The following is a 26,080-nucleotide window of genomic DNA, read 5'->3' on the forward strand; positions in this document are numbered from 1 at the left end:
AAGATTTTTGCAGGAATAGACACTAAATAAACAGTTCCTGCAAATACTCATACATTGGAATTCAAAGGTCAACAGTATAGTACATATCCTTAATACTGGTGTGCCTAACACCTTCCCCAGGAGATCTTCAGAACCCTTACCTGGAACTCTAGATTATGAAGGATCTTTCACGGTATTTGGATAAACCCTTCACCATTGGTTTTCCTAATTTCCAAAAAATTAGGTGACGACTCATTTAAAACAAAGTCCAAAAGACCACCAACAAGTTCGAAGTAGCTTTTTTCGAGCGCTAACCCCGCCCGCGAAAATGAGAACCGGTACAGATAGCGACTCCAGTGGGAACTTAAAGGTTCTAACAACAAAGATTCCAATATAATATGAGTATATTTGCCCTAACTGCTATGTGCTTACTTTCCCGCAATTATTAACTGTCATTGCATGCATGTCATAACTCTACCACTCTTGGCATTTATTTTACACTTTTTTCCAAAGATGACTTCGTGGATCACGCGGTCGTTCCTTCAGTATAAAAACCAAAAAAAATTCTTTTGGAACCGTTATGAGGGGGGTTGGTTCGCGGTCATTCAACAGCCCTAATGGTTTAGCTCCAGTTGTCCGCTCGGGTTCTCGGTCTTTTGTGAAAGCCCACTCTAGTGAAAACTAGGATAGAGCTAAGACAAATCCCTACTCAACTAGAGTATTCACACTTAGACAAGCTTTGGGTATCTCAGACCTACCTAAGGCTCATTAAGAAGAGATTACTTTGTGTTCGGACGGTCTATGACCCGAAGAACATCGCATCTCCTTTATATGCTACGTGGAAGCATGTTTGTGCCTATGTGATGAACCATTGATCCTATGGGGATAGGGGAATATTAATCATGTTTTGTTTTGTAGATGGAACGCAGAATCTGTTTTGACAAAGTCACCGAGGATCTAGAGTTGCTAAGAGCTTTGTATGAATGGTTGTGTGATGCCCACCGGAGAACAATCAGTTGCACTTTAGGACACTTACCCTCTATCATGACAATGAAGGGTCGCCCGGAGTTGATAGAGGTATTGGCGGGGTATTGGGATGACAGGGAAATGCTGCTCCATTTTGGTGATATTGAAATCCCTCCGACCCTAGAAGAAATTAGGGATACCTTATACAGTAATGAAACCTATCTAAGGAGGCTACATAATCCAGATCGCAATCTGTTATTTCCGCAAAGGCCCACGGTCGGCCAAATCATGAAGTTTCTTGCCTTAACTGAGGCATTCTGGGCGCAAGGACCCACGGTAGCCTTTAAGGATCTATACTGGAGATTTGGGGATGTCATCGGGTATACTTTATATCAAAGGGAATTCAAGAGTCGAGAAGAATGGGAGACCGTTAGGGCTTTAGCCTTCGCCATTGCCTTGTTAGGCACTATGGTGTTTCCACAGGACGGATCATTAGCCATAGACACCTGGGTGATCTACCTGGCCCATGCTATCTTCTACAACATAACCAAAGACCAAAAAATAAGGTATTTTGACCTAGCTCCCACCATCATGGCCGATATCTTCCGAGCTGTAGACAAATGTCGGAACCATTTCCGATACTTCCAGGGATGTAATCTATTACTGCAATGGTGGATTATCAAATACATCAACATGGCCAAGGAGGTTCAGGGTTGGAGTCTATAGAATAGGATAGACCGCCTCGTAGACTACTATCCAACTCTCGAGTTTATGTCCAAAGATGCTTGGATTAATTTCTTTACTGGCTTGACTGATGATCGGATCCATTGGATGTTTTCTGACATTATATCCGAGACTATGGTGGTTCGAGGCAAGAATTTCCCCTTTGTGCCATTAGCTGGGGTTCGAGAAATCCGTCTTTATTATCTATCTCGGGTTTTAACATAGTTCGGTAGGAGGCAAGTGATACCTCAGGTAGGGAACCCCGAGTAGTTCATCATTGAGTACACAGAATAGAAAATCAAGAACGCCGATATAATTCTCATGGAATGGAATGGCCACGTGAGTTGGGGCCCAGATACTTTAGCTCCAGACAGGTTCGAAGCAGGGTGTCACGCAGGGTATTATGAGTGGCTACAGGGGCACTTGGCTCGTGCACTTACACTAGGGCCCGCACTTCCCCAAGAAGCCCAAGAAGAGCAGCGCCTGAAAGAATGCCTAGAGCGTACAGACGAGCATTTGGCCAGGATCTTGGAAGAAACAGACCCGGTGATTGTCAGGATGGAGCTATATCAGGCACGCCTTCGTATTCAGACCACCCTTCGAAGGGTCAAGGAGGTGAAGACAAGCCATGCCTCGATATCAGCTATTGGAGGACCTCCCTGATTTACTGCTTATTATTATAAGCCCCATGTTGGCTTCATCATCACTTTTGTAATCCCTTCGAGGAAGATATTGTTATTGTTTATTAAAATCATGATGACTTTTTCGGGGTAATAGTTCATCTTCGCAAATGGCACTTACATGTTTCAAATGATTAAGAAAGCCTTAACTCAAAAGGGCCTTAGGAACACAAGTAGTATAAATATCTGCAAATTACGTGTTTGCTTGCTATGTGCTTCATATGCCTACTTGCTATGTATGTGTTCATATATTAAATCTTGAGAACAATTAGTCTGATGATCTAAACTACATACCCAAGAGAAAAACCACGAGGCTTAAAACTTACCTGAATTTATCTCCACTAAAGGTTGACTTATGATGGCGAATCAAGGAGGGCAGGAAGCACAGACTTTAGGAGAGACAGCTGAGATGCTGTGAGATAAGGTGCTACAAATGGAAAAGAACCTCTAGGAAATAAGAAATAAAATTGAGGAGGTAGATAGATTATCGGGCATGGTTGTGAATTCGGCCAAAAGGCATATCCCAAGAGCAACACTATGGAAATGTCCATGAGGAGATGAGGGAATTGGTGCTAAACTACATACCGCTAGAGAGAAGGCCTGTAACACCCAGAGAAAGAACCCCGAAAGGGACAAATAGGGAAAAGGATCCGAGTCAGATCCGTGGGTGATTAAATCGGACCCACAAGAAGAAACAGAGCCCCAAGAGAAGGATCCTAAGCCCTTTGAAGAAGAAGAGTTGGAGGAGGAAGAAGAAGAGCCGGAGGAGGAAGATAAAGAGCCTCAGGACATAGATGAATCAGAGCCTATCGATATAGGGGTCGAAGAAGGGGAGAATCCATTTGATATGTTTCTCGAATTTCAAAGGAACGATACGGATGACGAATCTAGTTATCCCACTAATAAGGGAATGGACTTCTATGCACCTTCACCTATGCTGATGCCTGCTGCCTCTACTTTGGCATTAGAGAACTTTGGAAGGGTAAACCTTCCTACACCGGCTCCATGGAGCATACCCTTCAGAGCCCAATCCTCCCTATTCAGAGTAGCTCCTTTGCCTGTCATTTGCAAGAAAGTGTTCAGAAAAATGATAGCCGCCGGGATAGATTTCACCACTAGGGCTAAGGTACCTGTTCCTAACTTGGTGTATGCCTACGAAAGATGCCCGCTCCACCTCAATTAGGAGGGCCATACCTTGAACGAATGTTTGGCGTTAAGGAAAAATATTGTTAGTTTGATCGACGACAAGATCATCAGGATTTTGTGGGGACCGCATACCTTACTGGTCCATGACCCTATTATCCTAGGAGAGGGAGTTACCCTGAGACTCAAGTTTGGCGGTACGATTTCACAATTTTTGAACAATCATATGCTTTCATTTTCGTAAATTTGGCCTCGTTGAATAAGATCAGACCCGTAGAACCTGTCTACGAGCCCGCACCATTAGGGCCTAACAGAAACAAGTTCTGCTTATACCATACTGGAGCCAGGGGACATGATATTGAAGAATTCCATGTCTTCAAACTTAAGCTTGAAAATATGATCAAGACCAGATAGATCTTGGTCCTACTCCCACCGTGGTTTTGAGAAGAAGGAAGATAGGTATGAGAGAGAAAGTTCGTAAGGACAACGACTTGCAGAGTTATAATTTTGGGTAGATATTAGGTGTCCCCCTCTTTTGGACAAATGTTGCCCCCACCCTCATAAATATAAAGGAACCGCGCCGACCTGATGTCCCTATGAAGGGATACACGGGAAGCCCTAGTCAGGCCTGGTCTGGGGATGTCTGTAGTTAGGATTAGCCAAAGGATAATTAGGAAGAAATGTATATCCTTCTTTTGTTATCGAACTACGTAGGGCCTGATTTCTCCCGGCGGGATACGTAGGCAGTGTACGTAAGATTCGATCCCTTCATGATTTAAATTATAATTCCCCCCCCCCCCCCCCCCCCCCCGTTTGTGAAGGGTTCACCGTAGTAAGTCAACCGCGAAACCACCGGACCAAGATCCACCAAAACATAAAAATCCCGTAATATCCGAGCATTTAGAACACCGGATCAAAAGTATTCAAGCTTCAAAGCATGACTTTATGTGCTACTTGCGCTTTAAATACCCATATGTGATATCTTGCTTTTATATTTGATATCTAGAAACTAACTTTCTTTACCATTGAGTTATTCTTTTCTTAAAGAAAAGGGCCGATTAGTGTAACATTGAAAGTTTCACGATATCCAAGGCCACGTTAGCATCCCTCTCAGATAAAGGAAAAGATAAAATGAATGGTACCCCCAAGGAAGTAAGAAATTGTTACACCTTGGAAATTTCATGTCGCTCACATTATGAATAGACTAACGTAAGGCTAAAGTGTAAATGCAGCCCTTATAAGGTTAAAAAGGTATTTGATAATTTTAAGTGTATACCTTAAGGTTCCAGAGTCATATGAGGTAATGGAGGTAAGTTTGTCAGAGAAATTTGAGGTTGAGTCATCTTTGGAAAGCTTTCATATCATGTGAGTTACATATTTCTTGGCATCACTTTAAGGGAGAGATATATAGCCCCTCAGATAGTTAATGAAGTTCTAGACAAGTGCCAAGAAGGTTACATAAGGATTGGAGGTCGAACGGATCGAAAAGAACGCACTTCCGTAAAAATCGGGAAAAATAGGCAGTGTGCTGAGCAGCATACTGGTCACCAACTTGCCAAATTTGCTGGCCTCACTACCCAAAATCATCCCCAAACTGAGGATGGAGTGTGCTAGACCGTATACTCATCGCAAAGTGGATCGGGGGGGGGGGGGGGGGGGGGGTGATTTTGCCAACTTTTTAAATCCCAAAGGACCCCAACTTCATTTCTAAATTTTCGCACTTATTTCCCTAAATTTCTAGAGACTTCGTGAGAGATATTGAAGTTTCCCTAACACTCCACACCTTTTCATATCATCTAAAGACAAAATCAACATCAAAACCTCAAGGCAAATCCATGGAGAGTGATGGTTCTTGCTTCCTTTCAAAGTTGTGGTGAAATTAGTCTTTGAGAGAGAGTTGAGTAATGTGAAATCCTACTACTAAAAGGTATTTTCTTCATCCTATTCTTATGGTTGAGTTGATGTAAATTTTTATTTGCCCTTAGAAATAAAAAGAATTAAAGTGGAGAAGCCATGAGTGTTGTAATGAAGAAGATGACTATGAGGTGAACTCGAAAAGGTGATTGTGCTTAAATCTGAGATTGAATTGCATATAATTCCTTGATTAAGATATTATGGATGTGGTTATTGTTGTTGGGAGCTATTTTATTATATGATGGAAGTTGATGAAATAGGGGAAGTGCTACCCAAATTCCGGTAGCCTTTTAGCTGCTCTAGTTTGAACTTAAGCATGTTTTTAAGACTTAACCTTGTTATGAATCATATTGAATGTAGATTTTGTGGGCTTGGGAGGACACATTAGTAGTGAAGAAGACGTAAAGGTATGTGAGGCAAACCTTTTCTTTCAAAAGGCATGATTCCTATGTTACGATCCCATACATGCTATCCATATTACCCTTACTCCTAAAAATGCTAGTAGTCCTTAATTCTCAAGAATCTTATGATGATTCCATGTTTAGTGGTACCAAAGCCTAAATTTATAGATGTTCTAAGGATATGATTGAGCTTACTATATAATTCTTGATTGCATTCATGATAATTGGCCTCATCTTATGTTATTGTTTCTCCAAAGTGAGACATGATAGTGATGATGATTTCAATTCTAGAAAGGCCAAAGCTTAAGGTTCTTAATGTTCTCATGATACTATTGAGCTTCTCACAGGATTACCGATTTTATTCATTATTGTTGATCTCACCTTATGACAGTTGTTCCTACAAGGTGAGATATAGTGATGGTAATGATTCCATAATGATACATTGGAGGTTACCGACCTTACGTCGCTCCGATAGAGTAGAAATGTTTCATTGGGCTCTCATGCATGCTAAATTTATTTGTATATGTATTTCTTCCACACCGCACTGCCTTATAGGTGGCCGGGTAGACACACCACTGCAGTGGACAGCTTATAATATTATCCTGGACACGGGATGCCTGGACGCGGGATAATGATGATAACACCGTGCCTATATGGCCGGGCAGCATAACACCGTACCTATATGGTCAGACAGTTTACTTTATATATTTATGGATGTTGTTTTGAGAATAAAAGTTAGCATGCATGGTATCCGCCTTAAGGGGCAATCCAATATATAGGTTATGTCTTTATCCCATGCTTCTGTATTTCTTGATTATGCTGTTATTCATCCCTTACATATTCAGTACATTACTCGTACTGACATCCTTTCTTGTGGACGCTGCATTTATGCCCGCAGGTAGACAGGGAGACGGATCTTCTCCCTAGGAGCTTCATCAGCTGAGACTCAGGAGCGCTCCACTTATTTCAGAGTCGCAGTCTATTGGTATTCTCCTTTTGTGTACATATTTGGGGCATGGCAGGGTCCTGTCCCGTCCTTATGATTTTCAGTACTCTATATAGAGGCTCATAGATATGTGTGGATAGTTAGAAGTTTCATAACCTCACCGGTGTATATCTTGTATATCATTTTTGTAGCCTTCTAGGCTTGTATATATGTATATGAGGCGGAGTTGACGATTATCATGTCTGTGCAGGTTATGATTATGGCGAGTTAGATATGTGGTACACTGAGATAAGATTAGAAGTAGGATGCTAGGTGGTGCTCGGTAGACTAGGTCCGGGTACCCGTCAGGGCCCCTGGGTTGGGTCGTGACAAAAGTGGTATCAGAGCAGCTCGTCCTAGGTGTGTCTACGAGGCGTGTCTAGCAGAGTCTTGTTTATGGGTGTGAAGTGTGCCACACTTATAAACAGGAGGTTGCAGGGTATTTAGGAATGATTGACTTTTCTTTCTCATCAGATCGTGCGATAGAGCCACGATATAGGAATTCCCTTTTTCCTAACTGTGTGCTATGTTTTCAGTAATGCCTGTGAAGAGGAATGCTATGGTAGCCCAAAAGGGCAAGACAGTGACAGGAAGGTGGACTGAACGGCAGTTGCCGGCAAATATAGAGGAGGGTGAGTCCCATAATGAAGTTCCATCTCGGACCTCTCTGTTATATCCCGTATTTTGTACATTCAGATATTTCAAGATAATTGTGATAAGTTAAGGGAAAGGCTATATTTTGATCTTGTTTAACACAAAAGTTGTTTATGAAAATTATTGATGTGGAAATATTACGAAAGGCTAGGGGCAAAAAGGGAAATTCACACGGTGGCTCATGGAAATATTAAGAAGAATTTGGGGTTGAGAGTGAATTATGGAAAATTTAAATTCTTGAAACAAAAGGCCAAGTGGGCCGTGCAATGTGGTGTGGGCTTTGGCCCACATGGATGTAAAATAAATAAGACAAAAGATGACAAAATTTATCATATTTATCATCTTCAACACTTAGAAGCTTAGAGAAGCTTGGAGAAAGAAAAAGAAGGAGGCCATTAAGCCATGGTATAGCCAAAATTACCCCTTGAAAAATTGATCAAAAAATTATTTTCTTCTAGCAAATCAACCAATTGGAAGGTCCTCTTTAACGTGAAGTAGTTGTTGGAGCAAGCAAAACACTTATTTGTGCCAATTACAACCCTAGCCAAGTTGTGGAGTTAAGTGGAAGAGGTAAGATTTAATCTTGTTTTTCATATGTTATGAATGTTTTGTACATGTTGTAGTGTGTGGAAATGGATGGAAACCATGAATTTGGTGTGATGTGGTGGTGGTCGTGTATGTGTTGTGTTGTGTAGGAATGGTGAACCAATTTTTACTTAGTATTTTGGTTGTTGTTGTCATGGATTCTATGATGAAAATGAGAGTTTAATGATTTAAGTTGAAATTGAAATTGTTGTGGGCTGTTTTAGAAGCCAATGTGATTTGAATGTTGTCTTCTTGTATTCATGGAAAATAATGTTGTTAGTGTGTGAATTGTTGGTGTAGTTCATGAATTTGATAGAAGGAAATGTGTTGTTATTGTTCTTGTTGAATTTGGAAGGTTTCGAGTGGAGTGGAGTATCGGTTAGATTGTTTTGAATATTATGCGGATTGTTTGAAGTGTTCTTGAATATTGCTTGAATGGCTTTGGATTAGTATTTGAGTGTGCGAGCCTTGGTGTTAGCTTGATTGTATGTAGTTGAAGTGAATGTAAATGGAATGTCGTCGAATTATGTAAAAGGGAGTTGCTAATGTTAGAATGTGTTTTGAATTAATTGTTGATGTTGTTAATATGGTTGTTGGTATTGTTGTTGATGATTTGGGCCGAGTTGAATTCTCGGGGTCGTTGAATTTACAGGGGAAATGCTGCCGAAATTTCTGTAAATAAAGTGTTGGTTGAGGATTGGACTTCTAAGTATCTATAGCTAATGTTTGGTATATACTCATATTATTGTAGACCTTGGGGAGCCCGAGACTTGAGTTAGGATTGGCTTAGGAAGCGGACGAGGTATGTAAAGCCTAACCTTTCTTTCTTTTGGCATGTCCTAGTTGCAAGTAAGCTATGATACGAGCCTCGGGGGTAACTCCATTCATAAGATCCGAGCATGTCGACGATTTTTATTCATTTCTTGATGTTAGTATTCCTAATATAGTCGAACTATGGTCTTTGTGGCTTTTGTATGATTGGAAAATATATATGTAAAGTATTTTTATTCCTAACAGCTTTATGTCGAAAAATGTCCGTAACTTTCATAGACGAGCTCGGATCGCTCCGATACGTTCCTAGAGGATCCTAAAGCGAATAACGTCCATAACTTTCTTATACTAACTCGGATTGATCCAAAACGTGTTTATGATCCTTCAGGTGTCGATAAGTGTACTTGTCTATTGAGTCTTAAAAATTGATTTAAATTGCATTTAGTTTCTCACTACTCTGCTCGTGCATATGGCTGTTACATCTTTTGCCGAGTCCCTTGCTTGAGGGCCGGGTTCCATATATATTCCGAAGTTATGCTGTGTTATGGTGTTATGATGTGTTCATGGTTCACCGAGCCCCTTGCTAGAGGGTCGGGTACCCTATATATGTGTATTCTGATATTATGATGTGTTACGGAGATTACGGAGCAATCTTCTGGTGTATGATGTGTGTGGCGCCAAATACGGGGTGGCGACCACGTTCCCCGGGTCCCGCAAGGGACCGGACACCGTTTCTGACATGCATGATTTGTGTTTCAAGTAAGCATATTGATATTCTGCATATCGTGCTTAGTTTCTGTACTTCTTGTTCGATTATGGTTCTGTTTTCTGTATTTTATGCTCTACATACTCAGTACATATTTCGTACTGACCCCCTTTCTTCGGGGGCTGCATTTCATGCCCGCAGGTACAGACGCTCGTTCTGGTGACCCGCCAGCTTAGTACACCTATTCTGCTGTTTTGGAGTGCTCCCTTTGTTCTGGAGCCTACATTCTGGTATAGACTCTTCCGTTGTATATATGTATGTACATATTCAGGGGTACGACGGGGCCCTGTCCCGTCATATGCTTTTGTTGTTACTCTTAAAGGCCTGTAGACATGTACGTGGGTCATGGGTCGATATTGTTCAGTTATGTCTGTGTGATTTGCGTCTTAAGCGGTTTCATTTGCTGTGACAGCCTTAATGGCTTGTATGTGTGTATACGTATGCATATGTTTTTGGGCGATGTATTTTGCGACAGCCTTACTGGCTACTTTGTGATACATTTGTTATATGTGACCGCTTAAGACGACATCTGACCTTTGTATCTGTATAAGACAGTGTACGCCGAATCTGGATTAGCCATTTGTATGCCGATTCTGGTAAGTGAGTGTGTACGGGTGTCCAGCTCGGGCACTAGTTACGGCCCACGGGGTTGGGTCGTGACACTCTCCTACTCCACCTATTTTAGAGGAGCATGAACGGGCCTCAGCTCCAGCTCCAATACCCCCAATTCCTTCTCCAGATGCTTCGGGCCAGGAGATGAGAGAGGCCATCCACTTGCTGACTCAGTTAGTTGCAGCTCTAGCCCAACGGCAGGGTGCGGGTCATGGTGATAGAGCTGTCACTGCTAGAGCTCGTGATTTCATTAGCTTGAATCCTCCTGAATTCTTTGGGTCAAAATTGGATGAGGACCCACAGAGCTTTATAGATAAGATGCTGAGGACATTGCGGATAATACATGCTTCTGATGTTGAGTCGGTAGAGCTGGCTTCTTATAGATTACGAGATGTGATTGTTCAATGGTATAGCAACTGGATATCCTCTAGGGGGATAAATGCACCTCCTCCGGTATGGCAAGAGTTTGTAGATGCCTTCCTCCAACATTATTTGCTGCCAGAGGTTTGACGGGCCAGAGCTGACAAGTTCTTGAATCTCAGACACGGCAGTATGAGTACTCGAGAATATAGCCTCCATTTTAATTCTATGGCTAGGTATGCTCTAGCCATGGTAGCCGATATGGGGGACCGCGTGCACCGATTTATGAGTGGTTTGGGGCCACATTTGATTAAAGAGTGCTTAATTGCCTCACTTCATTAAGGGATGGATATTTCTTGTATTCAAGCTTATGCTCATAACCTAGAAGAACAACAGCAGCAGCAAAGGGGTGAGCGTGATTATGATAGAGGTTATAGCAAGAGGGACAGATCTTTAGGTGCTATTAGTGAGTTCATAGAGGGTCAAAGACAGCAGTATTCTAGGCACTCAGGCCAGTCAGCGGCTAGTGCACCTCCTCGATTCTCGAGAAAGAGATTTGATCATCCTATTTATTCCGGACCAGGTCAGGGTTCCAGAGCCTCGGGTTTCCAGTATAGGGGAGATTCGTGTCGGATAAGGCCACCTTTGCCCCGATGAACTTAGTGTGGTACGCCACATTCTCGAAGATGTTGCCTAGGTTCAGACGCCTGCTATGCCTGCGGTCAGACTTGGCATATGATGCGTGATTGTCCATCGATGGCTGGCAGAGGTAAGGTCCAGCCTACGGGATCAACAACTCACAGACACCAGTAGGCCATAGTAGAGGTAAAGAAGGGGCATCTAGTTCGAGTGGTCCTCAGAACCGTATCTATGCATTAGCCGAGCGGCAGGATCTTGAGTCTTCCTCTGATGTTGTCACAACTATCTTATTAGTATGCTTTCATGATGTATACGCATTGATTGATCTGGGTTTTACTTTGTCATATATTACTCCTTATGTTGCCAACCGTATTGGGGTGAAACCTGAGCCAATCAAACCTTTTGAGGTGTCTACACCTGTTGGTGACCTAGTGATAGCTAGACACGTATATAGAAACCGTGTCTGTAGTTTGTGATCGTCATACTAAGACTGATTTGATTGAACTAAAGATGGTAGATTTTGATGTCATTATGGGTATGGATTGGTTAGCTTCTTGTTATGCTAATGTCGATTGCAGAACAAAAATGGTTCGTTTCTAGTTTCTAGGAGAGCCGGTTTTAGAATTGAAGGGTAATACAGCGTCTCTGAGAGGTAGGTTTATTTCTTATCTCAAGGCAAGGAAGATGATTGCTAAAGGATGTATATATCATTTAGTTCGGGTTCAAGACATAGAAGTAAAGCCGCCAACTATTCAATCTGTCCCATTAGTGAATGAATTTTCGGATGTATTCCCGGATGAACTTCCAAGTCTTCCACCAGAATGGGAGATCGATTTTACTATTGATGTGTTGCCGGATACTAAGCCCATATCTATTACTCCCTACAGAATGGCTCCTGCAGAATTGAAAGAGTTAAAGGAGCAACTGAAAGATTTGCTTGAAAAAGGCCTTATTAGGCCTAGCTCATCGCTATGGGGAGCGCCTGTGCTATTCGTAAGAAAGAAAGATGGTTCCTTGAGGATGTGTATTGATTACAGGCAATTGAATAAGGTGACCATAAAGAATAAATATCCACTTCCAAGAATCGATGATTTGTTCGACCAGTTGCAGGGTGCCAAATTGTTTTCAAAGATAGATCTAAGATCGGGATACCACCAAGTGAGAGTCAGGGAAGAGGACATTCCGAAGACAGCTTTCAGAACTAGATATGGTCATTACGAGTTTAGGAAAATGTCGTTCGGATTGAATAACGCGCTAGCGGTATTCATGAATTTGATGAATAATGTGTTCAGGCCTTTCCTAGATCTATTTCTGATTGTGTTCATTGATGATATCCTAGTATATTCTCGATCGGAGGCAGAGCATGCAGAACATTTACGTACTGTTCGTAAAATTCTTCAGACTAGGGAACTATATGCCAAGTTTCAAAATGTGAGTTCTGGTTGAATTCTGTAACTTTTCTAGGGCATATTATCTCAGCTGATGATATTCGAGTAGATACCCAGAAGATTGAAGCTGTGAAGACTTGGCCAAGGCCTACAACACCTACAGAAGTTCATAGTTTTTTGGGATTGGCCGGTTACTACAGAAGATTTGTAGAAGGATTCTCTTCTATTTCTGCACCATTGACGAAGCTGACCTAGAAATAAGCTAAATTCTGTGGATGGATACTTGTGAGCGCAGCTTTCAGGAGCAGAAAGATAGATTGACTTCGGCTCTGGTCCTAACACTTCCAGAAGGATCAGAAGGCTATGCTGTTTATTGTGATGCTTCCGGTGTTGGGTTGGGTTGCGTATTGATGCAGCACGGTAAACTTATTGCCTATGCTTCAAGGCAGTTGCGGGAACACGCGAAAAACTAGCCGACCCATGATTTAGAGTTAGTTGCGGTTATTCATGCATTGAAGATGTGGAGACACTATTGATATAGTGTTCATGTTGATATTTATACAGACCACCAGAGCCTCCAATATATCTTCAAACAAAAGGAGTTGAATCTACAACAGAGGCAGTGGTTGGAGCTATTGAAAATTATAATGTGAGTATCTTATATCACCCTGGAAAGGCGAATGTAGTGGTTGGTGCTCATAGCCGCAAATCCATGGGCAGCCTATGTGATGTTCAGCCGGAGAAGAGGGAGTTAGCTCTTGAGCTTCAATAGCTAGCCAGCCTAGGAGTCCGCTTGATGGATTCAGGTAATGTAAGAATTACTGTCCATAACTCAGCTGTCTCATCTCTAGTAGTGGAAGTGAAGAAGCGCCAATACGAGGACTCTATGTTAATTCGTTTCAGAGATACACTTCCTAAGAAGAAAAAGTCATCATTTAAAATTTTCGCAAATGGAGTCCTCAAGTATCGGGATTGATTATGCGTTCCTGATGTTGCAGGGTTACGTCGCCAGATTCTGGAGGAAGCCCATCATTCTCGTTGTTCCATTCATCCAGGAGCTACTAAGATGTATCATGATCTCAAATCTATATATTGGTGGGATGGAATGAAGAAAGATATAGCAGAGTTGGTAGCTCAATGTTCTAATTGTCAACACGTAAAGATTAAGCATCAGAAACCCTAGGGATTGTTGCAAGCTATGAAAATTCCAACTTGGAAATAGGAAGTGATTAATATGGATTTTATGGCAGGCTTGCCTCGTTCTCAGTAAAAGTATGATTCTATATGGGTAATTATAGAAAAATTTACGAAGTCAGCTCATTTTCTACCAGTCAGAACTACGTACTCAACAAAAGATTACGCAAAGCTGTATGTCAAAGAGATAGTATGACTTCATGGTCTTCCAATATCTATTATCACTGATATAGAAGCACAATTTACAGCTAATTTCTGGAAGTCCTTTGTAGAAGGTTTGGGAACTCAGGTAAGACTTAGCACATCATTTCATCCACAGATTGATGGACAAGCTGAGCGCACTATTCATGTTACACCTCGGAAAATTTCCCATCAACGTATGGTGAATAGGCCAACGAAGGGTATGACGTATATGATGTTTTGACAAGTAGGAAATGCCATTTGATGGCCCTAATCGAGATTTCAAAGACATTTAAGGTAAGGGAAGAAAGTTGTTAAGGAAAAGCACGATATATATTGTGTGTCGGGCAAGAATTTCGAGTATCGAATTAATGAGAGTTTAAATACGTTTTGGAGAAGAGTTATAACGCCCCTTAGATTGTTAATGAAGTGCTAAACAAGTGTTAAGAAGGTTCCATAAGGATCGGAGATCAAATGATGTGACAAGAGAAAGATCAGTGAAAAGGTGGGTTATACGGTCGATTATACGGACCGTATAATGTTGTACGACCTTACGTCACCCCGATAAAGTATAGTTGCCCTTGAGTCTTCATGCATGTATTGTGATGACCATACTATGATGAGTATACTAGGATGAGCATACTAGGATGAGCATATGATGATGATATTACACCATACCTATATGGTTGGGCAGATATACACACCACTATAGTGGGCAGCTTATACCCCGGACGCGGGAGGCCTGGACGTAGGTTACTTATTATTACACCGTTCCTACATGGACGGGTAGCTTACACTTATACATTTATGCATATGTGATATGATGACGAGTATGAGTAATATAGCATGATTTATTTCGTTTATGATTCACAGTCAGTTTCAGATTGCTTCTCATTTGATGCCTCCCCATTTCATTGATGTTTCATTATTGTTTATACCTCTCATACTCAGTACAATGTTCGTACTGACGTCCGTTTTCTTTGAACGCTGTGTTCATGCCCTCAGGTAGGCAGGGTAGTGATCCTGATCCAGACTCATAGGAGCTAGCAGCTAATTTGAGAGCACTCCATTGTCCGGAGGTGCTTATGATTATTCTTTTGTGTACATGTATATGTAATTTGGGCCTGACGGGGTCCTGTCCCATCCTTATGTCTAGCACTCCAGTAGAGGCTCGTAGATACGCAGTGTGGGTTGTATGGTCTCACGAGGTTACTACTATGTATATGTATATATTATTTTGATGGTCAAAGGGCTTAAGTATATAAAAGTACTTATGCTTTCTAATGAAAGATGATTTTCTTATAATTTGAGTACGAAATTGATAAAAAAATGATTAATGAGCATGATAAGTAGTAGAATGAGTGGTGCTCGGTGGTTAGCCCCGGGTACCCGTCACGGCCCCTAGCTGGGTCGTGACAAAAGTGGTATCAAAGTAGTTCAGTCCTAGGAAATGTCTACGAGCTGTGTCTAGTAGAGTCTTGTTTATGGTGTGTTGCGCGCCACATCAATAAACAATAGGCTACAGGGTATTTAGGAAAAATGGCCATCTTTCTTCTTATGAGATCATGCGATAGAGCCGTGTATAAGATTTTATCCTCCCTAATAGTGTGTTGTGATTTCAGAAAATGCCGCCAAAAGGACAAGCTACAGCCGCCCAGAAGGGCAAGACTACGACAAAAAGACGGGTGGAAAGGGAACCTCCGATGAATATAGCAGAGGGTGAGTCACAAAATGAGGCTCCATCTAATACTTCCTCCACCCCGCCTAATTTGGAAGAATAAGTGGGAGCTTCAGCTCCAATTCCTCCACCGGTTGCTTCGGGTCAACAAGTGACCGAGGCCATTCATTTATTGACACAATTGGTTACCGCACAGGCACAACGACAAAATGTGAGTTCAAGTGATCGGGCAGCTAGTACCAGAGCCCATGATTTTATGAGTCTAAACCCTCCGGAGTTTTTTGGGTCAAAGCCGAATGAAGACCCGCAAGATTTTATTGATGAGATGCTAAGAACATTGAGGATTGTCCATGCCTCCGAAACTGAATTCGTGGAGTTGGCATCTTATAGACTCCGAGATGTGGCGGTATTGTGGTATAATAATTGGATAGCGTCGAGAAAAGAAAATGTGCCTCCTCCCGTGTGGCAAGAATTCATAGATGCTTTTATCCGTCACTATTTTCCACCCGAGGTCCGCCGCGCTAGAGCGGATAGGTTCTTGAATCTAAAGCAAGGAAGCATGAGCACTCGGGAATATAGTCTTCAATTTAATTCTTTGGCTAGATATGCCCCGATTATGGTGGCAGACATGGGAGATCGGGTACATAGATTTGTGAGTGGCTTGGGGCCACATTTGTTTAAAGATTGCTTGACGGCTTCATTACAAGACGGGATGGATATTTCCCGAATACAAGCCCATGCCCAGAATTTAGAGGGGAAAAAAAACCACAAAGAAGTGATCGTGATATTGATAGAAGGCAAAGCAAGAGGGCCAGATCTATGGGGACAGGTAGCGACTATAGAGGGGGATCGAGGCAGACTTATTCTCGACATTCAGGCCAGTCAGTGACCAGTGCACCTCCTAGATTTACGGGCAGGAGATTTGATCGCTCATTTCGTTCGGGACAGGTTCAGAGTTCGAGGGCCCCAAATTCTCAGTGTGGGGGAGATTATAGCCAGAGGGGACCCTCCAGTACCGCAGTGCAGCCAGTGCGGTAGATTACATTCTAGACGGTGTTGCCAGGGTTCAGATGCTTGTTATGCCTGTGGCTGGGTTGGGCACATGATGACAAATTTCCCATCGATGAGTGGTACAGTTGGGATTCAGCCCACAGGATCAGCGGCCGGTTCTTCTTCAGTGCGCCCGGTAGGGCAGACTTCTTAGATTCCAGCAGGTCGAGGTAGAGGTAGAGGGGGATCATCTACTTCAGGTGCCACTCAGCCTCGTGTATATACGTTAGCCGGACGACAGGATCTTGAGTCCTCTCCGGATGTGGTTACAGGTACATTATCTGTATTTTCCCTTGATGTGTATGCATTGATAGATCCGGGTTCTATTTTGTCTTATATTACTCCATATGTTGCTGGTCGTATTGGAGTGAAACCCGAGCTAATTAAACCTTTTGAGGTATCTACTCCGGTTAGTGATTCCGTGATAGCAAGGAAAGTGTACAAAGATTGTGTAATTGTGATATGTGATCGCCAGACCAAAGCTGATTTGATTGAGTTGGAAATGCTAGATTTTGATGTGATTATGGGTATGGATTGGTTGGCCTCGTGCTGTGCTAATGTTGATTGCCTATTGAAAGTAGTTCGATTCCAATTTCCGGGAGAGCCTGTGCTTGAGTGGAAGGGTAATGCAGCATCTCCAAAAGGTAGGTTTATTTCCTACCTTAAGGCAAGAAAGATGATAGCCAAAGGCTATATTTATCATCTAGTCCGAGTTCATGACACCGAGGCAAAGTCGCCAGCTTTCCAATCAGTTCCGGTAGCGAATGAATCCCCAGATGAACTTCCAGGTCTTCCTACAGAAAGAGTGATTGACTTCGCCATTGATGTGTTGCCAGACACCAAGCCTATTTCTATTCCTCCTTATTGAATGGCTCCGGCAGAATTGAAAGAGCTAAAGGCACAGTTGAAAGATTTACTTGAAAAGGGGTTTATTAGACCCAGTTCATCACCGTGGGGAGCACCGGTCTTGTTCGTGAGAAAGAAAGACGGTTCTCTACGAATGTGCATTGATTACAGGCAGTTGAAAAAAGTGACGATAAAGACCAAATATCATCTCCCGAGGATTGATGACTTGTTTGATCAGCTACGGGGCGCCAAGTGGTTTTCCAAAATAGACTTGAGGTTGGGTTATCATCAAGTGAGAGTTAGAGAAAAAGATATTCCCAAAACAGCTTTCAGAACGAGATATGGCCACTATGAATTTCGAGTGATGTCGTTTGGGTTGACTAACGCTCCGGCAGTGTTTATGAATTTGATGAATAATGTGTTCAGGCCTCTCTTGGACTTATTTCTGATAGTATTCATTGATGATATTCTGGTGTATTCTCGCACAGAATCGGAACATGCAGATCATTTATGTATCGTTCTTGGAATTCTTCGAGCCCGAGAATTGTATGCAAGATTTTCAAAGTGCGAGTTTTGGCTAAATTCTATAACCTTTTTGGGCCATATTATTTCAGATGATGGCATTCGAGTCGACACTCAGAAAATTGAAGCTGTGAAGACTTGGCCAAGGCCTACGACGCCCATAAAAGTTCGTAGTTTTCTGGGTTTGGCAGATTATTATAGAAGATTCGTAGAGGGCTTCTCATCTATTTTAGCCCTATTGACGAAGCTAACCAGAAGTCAGCTAAATTTCAGTGGAATGATGCTTGTGAGCGTAGTTTCTAGGAGTTGAAGGACAGATTAAACTCAGCTCCAGTCTTAACACTTCCAGAAGCTGGTTATGTTGTGTACTGTGATGCTTCCGGCGTTGGGTTAGAATGCGTGTTAATGCAGCACGGTAGAGTCATTGCTTATGCCTCGAGACAGCTGTGGAAACATGAAAAGAACTATCCAACTCATGATCTTGAATTGGCTGCAGTTGTCCACGCATTGAAAATGTGGAGACATTACTTGTACAGTGTACATGTTGATATCTATACAGATCACAAGAGTCTTCAGTACATTTTCAAACAAAAGGAGTTAAATCTGCGGCAGAGGCGGTGGTTAGAATTATTGAAAGACTATGATGTTAGCATTTTGTACCAACCCGGAAAAGCAAATGTAGTGGCTGATGCGCTTAGCCGCCGATCAATGGGTAGTTTATGCGAAGTTCCTCCGGAAAAGAAAGAGATGGTTCACGAGCTCCATCAATTAGATAATCTTGGAGTACGTGTAATTGATTCGGGCAATGCAGGGATTAGTATTAACGATTCCACAATTTCGTCCTTGGATACGGAAGTGAAAGAGCAGCAATATGAAGATCCTCAGTTGAGCCATTACAGAGACATATCTTATGAAAAAGAGAAGTCTCCATTTGAAGTTTCCATGGATGGAATTCTTAGATACCAAGGCAGGCTATGTGTGCCGAATGTGGCAGAATTGCGCCGACAAATTCTAGAAGAAGCCCATTATTCTCGGTATTCTATTCACCCAGGTGCAACCAAAATGTATCATGATCTCAAGATGATATATTGGTGGGATGGCATGAAGAGACAAATAGCGGAATTTGTAGCCCAATGTCCAAATTGCCAACAAGTGAAAATAGAACATCAAAAGCCAGGAGGAATATTGCAAGCCATGAAAATCCCTACTTGGAAATAGGAGGTGATCAATATGGATTTTATCGTGGGGTTACCTCGTTCTCGGGGCAGGTATGATTCTATATGGGTGATCGTGGATAGATTGATGAAAGCAGCCCATTTTCTTCTAGTCAAAACCACATACTCAGCAGAACATTATGCGAGATTGTATCTCAAGGAAATTGTGCGACTCCATGGTATTCCACTATCCATTATCACAGATAGAGGAGCGCAATTTACAGCCAAGTTCTGCAAGTCCTTCCAAGAAGGTTTGGGTACACAAGTAAGGCTCAGCACGGCATTTCATCCGCAAACTGATGGGCAAGCCGAACGTACTATTCAGACTTTGGAAGACATGCTACGGGCATGTGTATTGGATTTCGGTGGTAGTTGGGATGATCATTTACCACTTATTGAGTTTGCATACAACAATAGCTACCATTCTAGTATTCAGATGGCTCCGTATGAAGCTCTATATGGAAGGAAATGTAGGTCCCCAATCGGATGGTTTGAAATAGGAGAGGCACAACTAATAGGCCTGAATTGGTTCAGCAAGCGGTAGAAAAAGTCAAGGTGATCCGAGATCGATTGTTGACAGCCCAAAGTCGCCAAAAGTCTTATGCGGACAATCGACGACGATACTTGGAATTTCAAGTTGATGATTGGGTATTTTTGAAAGTATCGCCAATGAAAGGGATAATAAGATTTGGCAATAAAGGGAAGCTAAGTCCTCGATACATTGGACCCTATAAGATTATCCGCAAGGTGGGTCATGTAGTCTACAAGTTGGACTTGCCTTCAGAGCTTGAATCAGTCCACCCAGTCTTTCATGTCTCGATGCTCTGCAAGTGTGTTGGAGATCCTATGAGGATTGTCCCGATTGATGATGTTCAAGTTACAGAAAAAGTTAACATACGAAGAAGTGCCTATTTCCATCTTAGACAGGCAAGTGCGAAGACTTCGAAACAAGGAAGTGGCCTCAATTAAGGTCTTATGGCGAAATAACAACCGGGAAGAGATGACTTGGGAGGCGGAAAAGAAGATGAAGTCCACATATCCACACTTATTTCAGTCCCTAGAGGAGATTCGAGATGAAACACTAACACTATGAGGTATGTACGCTTACTTTTCATACTTTTGGTCGTGTGTGGCCGATTTATGTTGCTATTATGTTGTGGCCCTGTGAGGCAATGATATTATAGGATGTTGTGACAGGATGGTAGTGCCATATTATAGGGGAAACTCTGGCAAATTTTTTATAGAATTCCCGATGACTTAACATTCGAGGACGAATGTTCCAGAAGGGGGGAAGAATGTTACACCTCGAAAAATTTCCTATCAGCGTACAGTGAATAGGCCAACGAAGGGTATGATGTATATGATGTTTTGACACGTAGAAAATGGCATTTGATGGCCCTAATCGAGATTTCAAAGACATTTAAAGTAAGGGAAGAAAGTTGTTAAGGAAAAGCAGGATATATGTTGTGTGTCGGGCAAGAATTTCGAGTATCGAATTAATAAGAGTTTAAAGACATTTTTGAGAAGAGTTATAACGCCCCTTAGATTGTTAATGAAGTGCTAAACAGGTGTTAAGAAGGATCCATAAGGATCGGAGATCAAATGAAGTGACAAGAGAAAGATCAGTGAAAAGGTGGGTTATACGGTCGATTATACGGACCGTATATGTTACACCTCAGAAATTTCCCCGCGAACGTACAATGAAAAGTTGCAGGTTTGCACTTTGACCCAGTTGGTCGTAAAGTGGAATACGGACCGTAAATCGAAATACGGCCTGTAAACTGAGTCGTAAATTGCCATGATCTCCAGCATGCCTTTATGGTTTTGATATGTTTAAATACGGTCGCGCAGGACGGACCGTAAACCAGAATACGGCCCGTAAAGTGGGTTTACGACCACTGTACACCTCTGTCACTGTTCATTCTGGAATAGATTTTATGTCATTAAAAAGAGACCGAAGCTCATTCAAATCATTTCATATTCACGATATTTCTCTCTAGAAACTCCTAGAATACTCTCTACTCTTCAATTACAAGAACTCAAGGGAGATTGGTGATCAATTACATGAGACCCACGAAATCAAGTGTGAGAATGACACTAAAATACATCCTTCTCAAGAAAACCCAAAAGGAGTGAAGTAGGGTTTTGGTGCTAGAGGAGTAAATCCATTCAAAACTTGTTCAATCATCATCTAAGGTAAGTTTCATGACCATTTCATGTTGTTTAAGGTATTGGAAGGTTAAGATACCCGAATTGTAGAAAAGCATAGCAAATGGGTCATAAATGAGTGAATGGTAGTTGAATTGAATCATGAATGTTAGTGTGTTGTGAGTATGAATACGTTATAAATGACATGTAGACCATGAGATAAGTGTGATACATGAGAAAATACGAGAGCCAACCCACAACCATAATTGTGGGGAAAATGAAGAGAAATGGTGGATCATGGTCATTGTATATGAATGATGATTGTTGATTGATATATTATAATTGTTTTCGTGGGTGTTGGAAGTTGATAAGAAATATGGGAAAAGTATTATAAACAAATGAAGTGTTGCCCAATTGTCTCTAGAAATAGTAGTGCGTTCTTATAGTTGATTAACTAACATTAGTACGAATCCTCTTTTGAAGGTAGAGGCGTGACATTGAAGGAGAATAAACGAACAGTAGATTGCTTAAACGAGAAAGGTATGTGAGGCTAGTCCCTTCTTTGTAATGGCATGAATCCTATAGTGTAACTACTTTATTATCCACGAGCCTATGTCTATAATTAGCTACACATGGTAATGAGTTAAAGTTCAAAAAGTCTAATGATGTTATTCATCGCTTACACTCACCTTATACGCTAATTCCTTCAAGGTGAGGCAGAATGTCCATGGTTGCTCCATAATGCAATCGGGGGATCAGGACCTTACGTCACCCCGATAGGGTATAGTTGATCTTGAGACTTATGCAAGTACTATGATAAGATAAGCATACCATGATGAGCATATTATGATGATGATGATATAACACCGCGCCTAGTTCGCCGGGCAGTCACCGCTAAGGTGGGCAACTATATGTATACACCATGGCCAGATGGCATGGGTAGACACGACTAGTGGGCGACATGAGACGATACCCCAGACGCGGGAGGCCGGGACGCAGGCTAATGTTATTGATTACCACACCGATCCGATATGGACGGGAAGCTTATACATTTTGCATATATGATATGATGATGAGTATGAGTAAGATAGCATGCATGACTTATTTTCTTTATACTTGATAGTCAGATTCAGATGTTCCATATTGATATCATTCCCATTATCATTGTCTTATTTCATTGTTTATGCCTCTCATACTCAGTACAAGGTTCGTACTGACGTCCGTTTTCTTTGGACGCTGTGTTCATGCCCACAGGTAGACTGGGAGGAGAGGTCGATCCAGATCCGTAGTAGCTGTCAGCTGAGTGGAAGCCCTCCATTGTCCTGGAGGTGCTTATGATTATTCTTTTAAGTATATATATCGCCATGTATATGTATTTTTTTTTGGCACGACGGGGTCTTGTCCCGTCCCGATGTTCAGCACTCCAGTAGAGGCTCGTAGATACGCAGTGCCGGTTAGATGGTCTCACGAGATCACTACTGTATACATATCTATATTATTTTGATAGCCTAAGGGCATATGTACATGAAAGTATTTTATGTTTTCATACGAATTATGATTTTTCTCCGCTATGAGTCTAAAGATGATAAAAAGACCATTAAATGAGTAAAATGAGCGACAGAGCGAGCGGTGCTCGGTGGTTAGCCCCGGGTACCCATCGTGGCCCCTAGCTGGATCATGACAAAAGTGGTATCAGAGCAGTTCGGTCCTAGGATGTGTCTACGAGCGGTGTCTAGTAGAGTCTTGTTTATGGTGTGTAGCGCGCCACATCAATAAACAAGAGGCTACAGGGCATTTAGGAAAAATGACCATCTTTCTTCTGTGAGATCGTGCGATAGAGCCGTGTATAAGATTTTATCCTCCCTAATAGTGTGTTATGATTTCAAAATGCCGCCAAAGGGGAAGGCTACAGTCGCCCAGAAGGGCAAGACTACGACAAAGAGGCGGGTAGAAAGAGAGCCTCCGATGAATATCGAAGAAGGCGAATCACATAATAAGGCCTTATCTAATACCTCTTCTACCCCGCCTAATGTGGGAGAACAAGGAGGAGCCCCAGCCCCACTTCCTCTGCCGGCTGCTTCAGGTCAACAAATGACCGAGGCCATTCAGCTATTGACACAATTGGTTGCCGCACAGGCACAACGACAAAATGTGGTTTCAAGTGACCGGGCAGTAAGTACCAAGGCCCGTGATTTTATGAGTTTAAATCCTCCGGAATTATTCGGGTCAAAGCCAGATGAGGATCCGCAAAGTTTCGTAGATGAGATGTTAAGGACATTGAAAATTGTTCATGCCTCCGAGATCGAATCCGTGGAGTTGGCATCGTATAGACTCCGGGATGTGGCGGTGTTGTGGTACAACAATTGGGTATTATCAAGAGGAGAGAACGCGCCTCCTCCGCTTTGGCAAGAGTTTGTAGATGATTTTATTCGTCACTATTTGCCACTCGAGGTCCGCCGAGCTAGAGCGGATAAATTTCTGAATTTGAAGCAAGGAAACATGAGTATCCGGCAGTATAGCCTGTAATTTAATTCTTTGGCTAGATATGCCCCGGCTATTGTGGCCGACATGGGGGATCGGGTACATAGATTTGTAAGTGGCCTAGGGCCACATTTATTCAGAGATTGTTTGACAGCTTCCTTGCAAGACGGGATGGATATTTGCCGAATACAGGCCCATGCAAAGAATTTGAAGGGGCAACAAAAACAACAAAGAGGCGACCGTGATGTCGATAGATGACAAGGAAAGAGGGCCAGATCCATGGGAGCTACCAGTGAACATAGAGGGGGATCAAGGCAGACATATTCTGGGTACTCAGGCCAGTCAGTGACAAGTGCACCTCCTCGATTCACAGGTAGGAGATTTGATCGCTCTTTCCGTTCAGGACAGGGCCAGAGTTCGAGGGCTTCAGATTCCCAGCTCAGGGAAGATTATAGTCAGAGGAGACCCCCAGTGCCGCGATGTAACCAATGCGACAGATTACATTCCGGACAGTGTCGTCAGGGTTCGGATGCCTGTTATACTTGTGGTCCGGTGGGGCATATGATGAGGGATTGCCCGTCGACGAGTGGCAGAGTTGGAGTTCAGCCTACAGGTTCAGCAGCTGGCTCTTCATCGGTATGCCTGGTAGGGAAGACTCCCCAGATGACAGCAGGACGAGGAAGAGGCCGAGGGGCAGCATCTACTTCAGGTGCCACTCAGCCCCGTGTATATGCTTTAGCTGGACGGCAGGATCTCGAGTCCTTTTCGGATGTAGTTACAGGTATATTGTCTATATTCTTCCGTGATGTGTCTGCATTGATAGATCTGGGTTCTACATTCTCTTATATTACTCCATATGTTGCTGGTTGTATTGGGGTGAAACCCGAGTCAATTAGACCCTTTGAGGTACTCACTCCGGTTGGTGATCCCGTGATAGCAAGACAAGTGTACAAAAATTGTGTCGTGATGGTATGTTATCGTCAGACCAAAGCTGACTTGATTGAGCTAAAAATGGTAGATTTCGATGTAATCATGGGTATGGATTGGTTGGCGTCGTGCTATGCAAACGTTGATTGCCGCACAAAAGTGGTCGGATTCCAATTTCTGGGAGAGCCCGTGCTTGAATGGAAGGGTAATACAGCATCTCCAAAGGGCAGGTTTATTTCTTACCAGGCAAGGAAGATGATAGCCAAGGGTTACGTTTATCACTTAGTCCGGGTTCATGATACCGAGGCAAAGCCGCCAACTTTCCAGTTAGTTCCGGTAGTGAATGAATTCCCAGATGTGTTTCCAGACGAACTTCCAGGCCTTCCACCAGAAAGAGAGATTTACTCCGCCATTGATGTGTTGCCGGACACCAAGCCTATTTCTATTCCTCCTTATCGAATGGCCCCGACAGAATTAAAGGAACTAAAGGCACAGTTGAAGGACTTGCTTGAGAAGGGATTTATTAGACCCAGTTCATCACCGTGGGGAGCACCGGTCTTCTTTGTGTGAAAGAGAGACGGTTACCTGCGAATGTGCATCGATTATAGGCAACTGAACAAAGTGAAGATAAAGAACAAATATCCTCTTCCAAGGATTGATGACTTGTTCGACCAGTTGCAAGGTGCCAAGTGGTTTTCCAAAATAGATTTGAGGTCGGGTTACCATCAAGTGAGAGTTAGAGAAGCAGATATTCCTAAAACAGCCTTCAGAACGAGATATGGCCACTATGAATTTCAAGTGATGTCGTTCGGGTTGACTAATGCTCTGGTTGTGCTTATGAATTTGATGAACAACGTATTCCGGCCTCTCTTGGATCTATTTGTGATAGTATTTATTGATGATATTTTGGTGTATTCTCACACGGAATCGGAACATACGGATCATCTGAGAATTGTTCTTGGTATTCTTCGAGCCCAAGAATTGTATGCAAAATTTTCAAAGTGTGAGTTCTGGCTGAATTCTGTGACATTCCTGGGCCATGTCATTTCAAATGATGGTATTCGAGTCGACACCCAGAAAATTGAAGCTGTGAAGACTTGGCCAAGGCCTACGACGCCCAAAGAAGTCCGTAGTTTTTTGGGTTTGGCAGGTTATTATCGAAGGTTCGTAGAGGGATTTTCGTCTATTTCAGCCCCATTGACGAAGCTAACCCAGAAGTCAGCAAAGTTTCAATGGGATGATGCCGGTGAGCGCAGTTTCCAAGAGTTGAAAAA

The sequence above is a fragment of the Lycium barbarum genome, chromosome 10, assembly GCF_019175385.1.
Source record: "Lycium barbarum isolate Lr01 chromosome 10, ASM1917538v2, whole genome shotgun sequence".
Lineage (NCBI taxonomy): Eukaryota > Viridiplantae > Streptophyta > Magnoliopsida > Solanales > Solanaceae > Lycium > Lycium barbarum.